We start from the raw sequence: 11,536 nt of genomic DNA, 5'->3' as shown, positions 1-11,536 counted from the left end.
TTTGGCTGAACGCACGGTGTGATACAGACATTTGGAGTTTTGGTCATTCCTGTGTGAATGGTCACTCCAGGAAGTTAGGGAGACACTTCAGAATGGAAAAATCATGCAGATTCTATGTAAAAAAAAAACCCATAAATGATGGAAGGTTTCCTGCTGCTGCTGGTTGTAAGAAACCTGACATAGGATTAATTGATAGTGGGTTGTTTCCACAATACCATGGAAATCTCCATCTCCACAATTTCATTCAACTCAGGAGAAAGATGAAAAAAAAATCAAAAAATTTTTTTAAGTAAAAACAATGTTGAAGAAACTCATCTGGTCAAACCATACAACTTATATAGCAAAGATAAAAATAAGTAACCAATGTTTTGGGTTTGAACTCTTGATGAAAGGCTCAAGCCTGAAACGTTGGTTATGTATTTTTATCTTTCCTATATGAAGGACACTGTTTGACCTGCTGGGGTTCTCCAGCATTGTGTTTTTACTTCAACCACGATGTCCGCAGACTTTTGTGTTTTAGTTTTTTTCTTAAGTATTTGAACAGGCGTTTATTAGCTCTTCACTCAGTGAATTTCTTCACTCAGAAGATAAAGCATCCTCGGAAGTCTCCATCCAGAGGAAATGGAAACCAAGTGCATTCACATTGGAGAATAAAAGATATTTTTATATTAAAGGGCTCAGGCCTGAAGCATCAGTCATATATCTTTACCTCCTATGGACACTGAAAGACTAACCGAGGTCCTCCAGCATTTCTGTGCATGTTTACTGCAATCAGAGTGTTGGCTCTTAGTTGATCCATTGTGAAATCTCTTCAAGGGATGCCTACCTGAAGAGGTTCTCCTCCTCTCTTCGAGTCTCTCTGGAGGTTTTCATGCTAGGCCTCTGGTTTGAGGCCAGCTGTCGAGGCAGATAAAAATTTTAAACTTACCTGTTCAACGAGCAGCCCTAAAAGGCTGCTCCAATGCTGCTTTTATGCAGAGTGACGCCTTGGTGCATCATCTGGAGCCACTGTAGGCGGGGCAAATGTTGCCCTGGCACCACCCATCAAATATGCGACAGAGCAATAGCTGTCTTCTCTACCCATAATCCCCCATGCAACTGGAACCGCTCTGTGCCCCAGAATGGTTCCAGCTGCATGGGAAATTATGGGTAGGGAAGATGGCCATTGCTCTGCCATGTATTAAGCCACTGGTGCTAATGAGTGGCCCGGAAGGCCGAAGCGGCCAAGTGAGGTGCCGGAGTGGTCGGCCAGGGCACATTCACAAGAGGTCAGTCTCCCGACGTAAGGGCGGTTTTTTGACTGCATGAAAGGGCCTACACACTGCTTCCCCTCTGCACTCCCAGCTGCTCTCAAGCTCTTACGACCATGTTCTCACCCAGACTTACTTCCACTGACACTGTCCAAAATCAATTCTCACCTCCCCTATCATCATTTTTAGTTAGCACTTCTTTTGCTGGTCAGGACTCCTCCCCCAGCTAGTCTTTATTCTGATGCCTTCCTGTTCTTTGCTTATACCTTGAAAGAGGGTGTGGTGCACTGTTAGACAGAAGCAAACACACAAAACCGAAGAGACTATACTACAGGCTTTAATCAACAAAGTCACCCACAGATCAGGGCTGGTTGTACTGCTGTAAACTGAGTGAGGCCTCAGGAGGCTGGCTCAGGCTTGTATGCCGGAGGGTGATTGACACCCGACCGGGTGGGGTTTGATCCTTTCAGGTCAGCTGATTGACAGCCAGGTGTTGTCCTGATCCCCCATACTCTCCTGCAGACACAGAGGTTGCCCCCTGCAGTAGGCCGGTGGTGTACCACCACAGAGGGATCAGGCCTGAAACCTCCTACGGAAGCTGCAAGACCGGCTGAGTTCTTCCAGCATTTTTACTACGACAGCTTATGCAGATGTTTGTATTTCACTCTTTATCAGATCTCAAATTGTTAAAGCTGGAATGTAGTGTTCAGTGAGGAAATCCACAGGAATATTTCAGCAAAGAATTGGTAACCCTGGCTTAACACTGATTTGAGCAGAAAGTGTGTTTCTCAGACACCAATTTCCTTTACTTGAGCACAGAGTCTGAACTAAATAGTAACTTGATTTGGTTCACTTTGATATCAGGACATAACCATGGCCAAGTCTCTCTCAGCTACATGGGTGCTGAGCATAGAGAGAAGAAAATTGAAAGGGCCATAAAAAAGAGAAAGACAATTTTGTTTAAAAAAAACAGTACATTGACCAAATTTGCAGTAGATTTAGAAAAAGCCTTAACCATTCCTATAGCATCTCCTGCTGGGCACAATACATTATTGCAAATGTGCACAGCAGAGCTTAAAATGAAATAAAACAAAGGTAGAAGAGATTGAAGTAAAAACAATGCTGGAGAAACTCAGCAGGTCAAACAGTATCTTTTTATTAAGCTACATGCATAACCAATATTTCAGGCACAAGCCCTTCATCGAGGTATGGAAAAATGTAGGCAGGCATTCAAATAAAAAGATGGGTGGGGTGTGGGAGTGGAGAATGGTCGCAAAGGCAGGAAGTAATAGGTGGAGAAAGGAGGGAGAGAACAGCAGCAGAGGGAAGAGGGATGGCCAGGTGAATAGAGAAGGAAGGGGATGAAGAGGTGAGGGAAAGGGGGAAAAGGAAGGAAGGGCAGGCAAGTTAGCAGAAACCAGAGAAGTGCTGACCCTGGGATACACAAGACCTTGGGAGTAAACCTGAGAATTGTTCGTAACCCAATAATTTGCAGATCAGAAATGAACAAAACCTTAATTATGGTTGAATTTTGTGTTACACTTTATGGTCATATTCAGTTGGAGATTTAAATGCTCATATACCCAAAGCATTTATGAACTTATAAATCTCACAATGACAATCAATATAAATAATGTGGTAGTGGTAATGAAATAACAAGTATTAACAGTATGAATGAGGAAATGTACAGGAGGGAGTTTAGCTCGTTGAGTGGTGTCACACCAACAGCCTTGTGCTCAGTTAGCAAAACCAAGGAGATGATTATGGACTTCAGAGGAAGTTGGGAGAATATGATCCAGTCCTCATCAAGGGCTCAGTCGTGGAGAAAGTCAAGAACTTTGAATTCCAGGGTGTAAACGTCTCCTAGGATCTGGATTGGAGCCTCCATATCGATGCAATCACAAAGGCTCGCTAGAAGCTATACCTTGTGAGGTGTTTGAGGAGATTCAGTATGTCACTGAAGACTCAAATTTCTACAGGTGCACCATGGAGAGCATTCTGGCTGGATGCATCAATATCTGGTATGGAGGTGCCAACATTTAAGACAAAAAAAACCTCAAATGTACATCATGGGCACCAGACCACTCCATTGAGGACACGTGAGGTGATGTCTTAAGAATCAGCCTCTATCCTCAAGGATCCCCACCACAGAGGTCATGCCCTTTTCATTCTGTTATGAACAGGAAAAAAGTACAGGAACCTAAAGACGGGCACTCAGTGGCACAAGGACAGCTTCTGCCCCTCAGTTATCAGATTCCTAAATGATCAATGAACAAAAGACACGGCCTTACATCGACTTTTCATGCACTATTTTAATTTATTTTTTGTACGGTGGTTTAGCTCAATGTTTGCACTTGATGATGCTGCAAAACAACAAATTTCATGACTTGCTCATGACAATAAATTCTGATTCTGATATTGCTTTACTCACTTTTTATTGACATGGGACTGGCAGAATATGCAGATTAAACCGTTAATTTTGTCAGTTGCTCAAGTGCATGACAAAATTTTCATGAATATAAACCAGACAGAAGTGTTTCTCTTAGATGACAGAAAATGTCATTCAGCAATGTCATTTATCCACACTTTTAGCACCACAAGGCTAGAATTCAGTGGAATGAAAGTAAACCTTGAACCTACATATATTCTTCAGCTCTCTCTCATTGACACATACAAAGGTTCAAGCTCACACAGTCCAGTCTCTACATCACCCGTCCAAGATATTGAAAAAAAATGTATTTACTTGGGCTGGGAAAACCAGAACCACCACCATTTATTTCATGGGCACTGATTTCTCCGTGTGGAGACTTGTAGAAACTTCCTTCAATTGTTTTACCCCATTGGTAGGGCACCTTACTTAATTTTGAAAATATTCCAACAGTGAATGCAAGATACTTTGTGGTAATTACAATGTTGATGCTTTAGTTTTGGTCAGTGTCATCTACTATACCTGAACAGCATCAGAAAAGCAAAGAATTTTTTTCTTAAATCACCAAACATTATTTTGACATACAGGTATACACTGCTCAACACCCAACAATATGTTCTGTGAAATTGGGTTTTATGCAATGTAAAAGGTTAAAACCTTGTGATTTTTAACTCTTGGTTAATTTTGTGCTGTCCCTTTAAGAGACCATTGTAGTGTTTACCATAGTGACTATTTAATATGTCATAATACCCAGCCAGATCAACTTGCTCATTATTCAGCGAGATGTAGAGGAAGCGTGAGCAATTAGCTTTTTTGCCTCTTTAAATACTTCTGTGTAAATCTAAATATACTTATGTATATCTCTAAATATAGTTATGTATCTCTATCATACAGTAAATGCTTTGTTATTAAAGGCTTAATGCGAAGCTAATGCAAAATGTTTATCCACAAATTAAAACTACACAAAGGAGCAGCCACACCGTTTGATTTATTGGATTAAAGAGATCGAAATTCAGAATATCATACCTTATGCTTTGGAAGATGATACTTTGAAATTAGGATAGATTAGAATAAGGAAAGTGTAGTCCATGTGATGTGGACATTGTGCAAAGACCATATTAGAAAAGCTCTATGGGATACTGTCATGCACCTCTAAACTTTTTATTTGTAAGTAGGGATCAGTGTGGGTTTACAGTACAGCTAGTCCTTGATATTTTGAGGTTACCATGGTTTGAATCTGTACTGTACTTTGAATTTTGGCTAGGTTATGATGCTCAGGGTCTCCCAATTGCACTGTATCAATCTTTTTAAGTGCATGATTTTTTTAAAAAAACTTACAATGGGAGTGCCGGAACATAACCCCATGGCAAGTTGAGGAGTATGTTTTCTAAATTGCTGCAGACTTTCTCACAGTAACTGAATAATTATGGGACCAGAGAATTATATGCAGTCTGACATTGTCCAAACGGACATTAAACAGCACATACCTGGATTAGTTTTCAATTTACCCAAGCCATCTTCCTGACAAAATTTCCTAGATTTCTTCCAGTGTCAATTTGGTACAACAACCAACATGCAGAAAATCAGTCAAAATCCATTCTCACAAAATATGTTGGTTCCTTTTCTATTCTTTCTAATAATTTTTGCTACTTTGTGATTGTGTAGCATAGCAAATGTCGACTGATCAAGGATGGATTGGAATCCAGCACAACTCCTTCCCAATGTTATTCACTTCCGTTTTCATCATTTAGTTAATATACAAATAACACTAGCACTTAAATTTTTCATGAATTATAAACCACCCGAGTTTGCAGAATATGCCATTTGTTTTGGAATGAAATGCAATTTGGTAACACTTTTTCCATTGAAGTAACAATAATATTAGAAAAGCAAAATAATGCAGATATGTAGGGACCTGCAATGTTGAAAAACACTGGAAAAATCATTCAGAACGAGTGTCAACATCTTTATTGGCACAGAATGAAAAATCATGTTGCTCAAAGTTGGTCTATGCAGCAGACAGGTGTGAGTACATTTGGAGAGGCCAAACCAGTTCTTGGAATTTACATGAAAGATGGTTAGTTTTCACAGTTTATACAATAATCTGACAACTCTGATGCAATTCACCTCAATGAGTTAGACTTCAGAAGACTAATTTTCAGTTTGACAATGCTTTCTGTTGAGAGCTTCTGGTTGAAGTTCCACAGAATCTGTTCACACATAATCACACTGTTGATCAACACCTTGACGAACAAGACACTTGTTTGATATCATGTCTATTGGCGGGGGGGTGAAACATGTATTCTACAATTCATCACTGAATGTGCCCCAAATCATGGTTTTTGTTATTTCAAAGCATTTTAGGAATTTATTTTGCTGCTTGTTTAAACCATGAACTGCCAACTTTCAAAACTGAAAACCTGGACTGAGCCAATGTTTCATTGCTCTGATTAATGCACAAAAGTGCTGGAGAAATTCAGCACGTTCTGTGGCAACCATAGGAGGCAAAGATGCTCGTTTTGGACCTGGGCTCATTTTCATTGCTCTGGATCTGCCATGGATTTTAGACTTGTGCCCTTGTGATGGAATCAGTTCTCCAACACTCTTCACAGAAATTTTCATCAGTATAATTTTACAAGCAGCTCAGACTATCAAGTGCTGGACACTCATCCTCTGACTGAATCTATTCATGTCCCAGCCCAGAATCAAGCCAACTCACAGGGCAGGATCTAAATTGTCACTGAAACTGTAATACAAAGTTGCCTCAGAAAGCAATGCACTCCCGATATGCCTCACAATACTTAGAACCATAGAGGATTACTGCACAGACACAAGCCCTTCTAGTCTGTGTCAAACCATTTTTCTGGCTCATCCCACTGTCCTGCACCCAGTCCATAGCCCTCCATACCTCTCCCATCCATGTACTTGCCCAAATTGTAGTCCCTTTTTATGCAGTTCATTCAAGGGTTGTGGGATTCATAGGCTGAGCAGACATTTAATTGTCCATCCCTAATTGTCCTTGAAGGTGGCAGAGAGCTGGCTTCTTAAGCTGTCATAGTTATTGAGATTGTCCTTGAAGGTGGCAGAGAGCTGGCTTCTTAAGCTGTCATAGTTATTGAGAGTGTGGAATAGCTACTATGTTGTTAAGAGTGGGAGGCCTAGGGCTTTGACCCAGTGTCAGTAAAGTACAGCTATACATTTCCAAGTCAGTATAGTCTGTTGCTTGGAGGGAAATGTCCAGGTGGTGATCCTATGCTCCTGTCCCAAACACCAGTTTCAACTTGAAACAGTACATTGTTTGCTTCTGGTCCATTCACCATCAATGGGATCATCTTTTAGGCTCCCTTGTTTTGAGCTCACATATTCCTCACATCCTTCAACCAACAGCACAGAAGCCAATTCTGACCATTTAAACTCATGGTGCCCAATTATACCCAAATGTACGGGGTTGTAGGTTAATTGGGGAGGAAACCAGAGCACCCAGGAAAAACCCATATAGATAGCACCAGATTCAAACCCCAGTCGCTGGTGCTGTAAAAGCACAGTGCTAACTAACTATGAAAACGTATCCAGGCATTCAATGTATGAACTGAATCAGTGGTTTTCAAACTGCCCCCCTAAATTCACATACCACTTAGAGCAATCCCTCTGCCACAATTGCTGTGATTCGTACGGGATTACTAGAAGTGGGATGCGAGTGGAAAACAAGTTTGAAAACCACTTTTAATTGTACCTAATTGACTCATTAGGTGCACAACTTCATAACTCTAAAGGAAATGGGCCAATGACAATCTTTCTCAAGCAAAATATTTCAGTAACAATTGGGTCTAGAGCAGTGATTCTCAACCTTTTTCCCCCCCACTCACATACAACTAAGTAATCCCTTACTGATCAGAGCACATGGCATAGGGATTACATGGAGTGGAATGTGAGTTTAGGGGGTAGTTTGAAAACCATTAAACTAAATGGTTTGCTCTCACACAAATATCGAGACTTGATGCAGATAACACAAGTAAACATGCAAGCAGCATTCTGGTGAATAACTGAGAAATCATCTGCTAGAGCCATGGTTCACAACTTTTTTTCTCCCCCACTCACATCCCACTTTAGGTAATCCCTATGCCATCAGTGCTCTGTGATTAGTAAGGGATTGCTTAAGGTGGTATGTGGGTGGGAAGGGAAGGTTGAGAATCACTGCTCTAGACTCAATTGTTACTGAAATATTTTGCTTGAGAAAAATTGCCATTGGACCCTTTCCTTTGGAGTTATGAAACCATGCACATAATGAATCAATTGGGGACGATTAAAACAGTGGCTTTCGAACATTTTCTTTCCACTCACATACGACCTTAAGCAATCCCTTATTAATCACAGAGCACCTATGACATAGGAAATACTTAAAGTGGTATGTGAGTGGAAAAAGGTTGAAAACCACTGAGCTAGAGGAACTCAGTGGGTCAAGCAGCACAAGTGGGAGAAAAGAGTGGTCCAGGTTTTGAATTAGAAACATCAAGTCCAAGAGTGCAGATGAGAGAAAGCCAGTATAATGAGGACAAGGTGGGAGGTGTTGGGCAGGGGTCAGTTGGTGAATTGAGGACACTGAAATGATAGATTGGATGATCAATGCAGTTAATCATGAAGAGCCAAAGGGAGAGAGGCAAGAGAATAAAAGGAGTCAGGTGAAGGAAAACAGGTCAATCAGGGTAGAGTTAAGGGGAGGGAGGTAAACAAGTGGAGAAAAACTGTAGTTTTGGAATCTGATGTGGACAAGGAGACAGTGATCTAACAGAAGCTATTAGAGGCAAGTTGAATGATAGATGGGGACCGGATATACATTGTGGCAACCAAATAACACATTTTAGTTTTCCCCCCACCTATTTTTTGCAATAATACTAAACAGGAGTAAACTAAAAAAAAAGCCTCCAGATCAAAAGCAATCTTTGTTAAAATGGGTGATCAGGGCAAAGCTGAAGGTAGAGATAGGCAGAGGTTTCCCCTCCCCAGGCCCATTCGCATCCACCCCAATGATTCTCAGCATTTTCGCTCAAAATACCAACTTCAACACAGACACTTTAATCGCTCCTCACAACGGAGCTCACTGCATTGGAGCACATCTTTGCTTGGCTCAGTGACCAAAACCACATGAAGCATTCAATGTGCAAACTCAAAACTCTCCACAATGGAGGTCTTCCTCAATTCTGCATCCTAACCCCTTGCATTGGTATTTGGGCTTGGAAGCACAAGAGACAGCAGATGTTGGAATCTGGAGGAATGTGGATCATTTGGTATGTGTGGAGGCAAAGGGAGGGGTCAGGATCTTGCATCAAGACAGGGTAGATGGAATGTAGTCAGTATACAGGAGGGACAGGGCAGAGGCAATAGGTAGAACCAGATAGGGGACAGAAGAAGAAACGATAGGCAGATAAAGTTAGGAGGGCAAGAATAAGGGTGGAGCATTGAGTCTGAGGCTGGAAGATGATGGGTGGAATTGAATAAGGGAGTTAGAATGGGTAGATGGCAGTGGGGGAGGATGAAAAGCACCACGCTGGAGAAACTCAGCAGGTCCATGTAGTTCATGTAACAAAGGATACATAGCATTTCAGGCTTAAGCCCCTCAACAAGGTACAGAAAAATGTCAGCAGGTGCCTGAACCAAATGATAAGAGGGAGGGGTAGGAGGAGGATCATTATCCCAAAGACAGGAAGTCAAAGGTGGAGAAGGGAGGGAGGGGACAGAAGTAGAGGGATGAGGGGAAGGGAGAATGGAGAGATGAGGGGAAGGGAGAATGGAGAGATGAGGGGAAGGGAGAATGGAGAGATGAGGGGAAGGGAGAATGGAGAGATGAGGGGAAGGGAGAATGGAGAGATGAGGGGAAGGGAGAATGGAGAGATGAGGGGAAGGGAGAATGGAGAGATGAGGGGAAGGGAGAATGGAGAGATGAGGGGAAGGGAGAATGGAGAGATGAGGGGAAGGGAGAATGGAGAGATGAGGGGAAGGGAGAATGGAGAGATGAGGGGAAGGGAGAATGGAGAGATGAGGGGAAGGGAGAATGGAGAGATGAGGGGAAGGGAGAATGGAGAGATGAGGGGAAGGGAGAATGGAGAGATGAGGGGAAGGGAGAATGGAGAGATGAGGGGAAGGGAGAATGGAGAGATGAGGGGAAGGGAGAATGGAGAGATGAGGGGAAGGGAGAATGGAGAGATGAGGGGAAGGGAGAATGGAGAGATGAGGGGAAGGGAGAATGGAGAGATGAGGGGAAGGGAGAATGGAGAGATGAGGGGAAGGGAGAATGGAGAGATGAGGGGAAGGGAGAATGGAGAGATGAGGGGAAGGGAGAATGGAGAGATGAGGGGAAGGGAGAATGGAGAGATGAGGGGAAGGGAGAATGGAGAGATGAGGGGAAGGGAGAATGGAGAGATGAGGGGAAGGGAGAATGGAGAGATGAGGGGAAGGGAGAATGGAGAGATGAGGGGAAGGGAGAATGGAGAGATGAGGGGAAGGGAGAATGGAGAGATGAGGGGAAGGGAGAATGGAGAGATGAGGGGAAGGGAGAATGGAGAGATGAGGGGAAGGGAGAATGGAGAGATGAGGGGAAGGGAGAATGGAGAGATGAGGGGAAGGGAGAATGGAGAGATGAGGGGAAGGGAGAATGGAGAGATGAGGGGAAGGGAGAATGGAGAGATGAGGGGAAGGGAGAATGGAGAGATGAGGGGAAGGGAGAATGGAGAGATGAGGGGAAGGGAGAATGGAGAGATGAGGGGAAGGGAGAATGGAGAGATGAGGGGAAGGGAGAATGGAGAGATGAGGGGAAGGGAGAATGGAGAGATGAGGGGAAGGGAGAATGGAGAGATGAGGGGAAGGGAGAATGGAGAGATGAGGGGAAGGGAGAATGGAGAGATGAGGGGAAGGGAGAATGGAGAGATGAGGGGAAGGGAGAATGGAGAGATGAGGGGAAGGGAGAATGGAGAGATGAGGGGAAGGGAGAATGGAGAGATGAGGGGAAGGGAGAATGGAGAGATGAGGGGAAGGGAGAATGGAGAGATGAGGGGAAGGGAGAATGGAGAGATGAGGGGAAGGGAGAATGGAGAGATGAGGGGAAGGGAGAATGGAGAGATGAGGGGAAGGGAGAATGGAGAGATGAGGGGAAGGGAGAATGGAGAGATGAGGGGAAGGGAGAATGGAGAGATGAGGGGAAGGGAGAATGGAGAGATGAGGGGAAGGGAGAATGGAGAGATGAGGGGAAGGGAGAATGGAGAGATGAGGGGAAGGGAGAATGGAGAGATGAGGGGAAGGGAGAATGGAGAGATGAGGGGAAGGGAGAATGGAGAGATGAGGGGAAGGGAGAATGGAGAGATGAGGGGAAGGGAGAATGGAGAGATGAGGGGAAGGGAGAATGGAGAGATGAGGGGAAGGGAGAATGGAGAGATGAGGGGAAGGGAGAAAGAGATGAGGGGAAGGGAGAATGGAGAGATGAGGGGAAGGGAGAATGGAGAGATGAGGGGAAGGGAGAATGGAGAGGAGGGGAAGGGAGAATGGAGAGGAGGGGAAGGGAGAATGGAGAGGAGGGGAAGGGAGAATGGAGAGGAGGGGAAGGGAGAATGGAGAGGAGGGGAAGGGAGAATGGAGAGGAGGGGAAGGGAGAATGGAGAGGAGGGGAAGGGAGAATGGAGAGGAGGGGAAGGGAGAATGGAGAGGAGGGGAAGGGAGAATGGAGAGGAGGGGAAGGGAGAATGGAGAGGAGGGGAAGGGAGAATGGAGAGGAGGGGAAGGGAGAATGGAGAGGAGGGGAAGGGAGAATGGAGAGGAGGGGAAGGGAGAATGGAGAGGAGGGGAAGGGAGAATGGAGAGGAGGGGAAGG

This window comes from Narcine bancroftii, chromosome 10, assembly GCF_036971445.1.
Source record: "Narcine bancroftii isolate sNarBan1 chromosome 10, sNarBan1.hap1, whole genome shotgun sequence".
NCBI lineage: Eukaryota > Metazoa > Chordata > Chondrichthyes > Torpediniformes > Narcinidae > Narcine > Narcine bancroftii.
Note: the sequence above shows the minus strand (reverse complement) of the source record.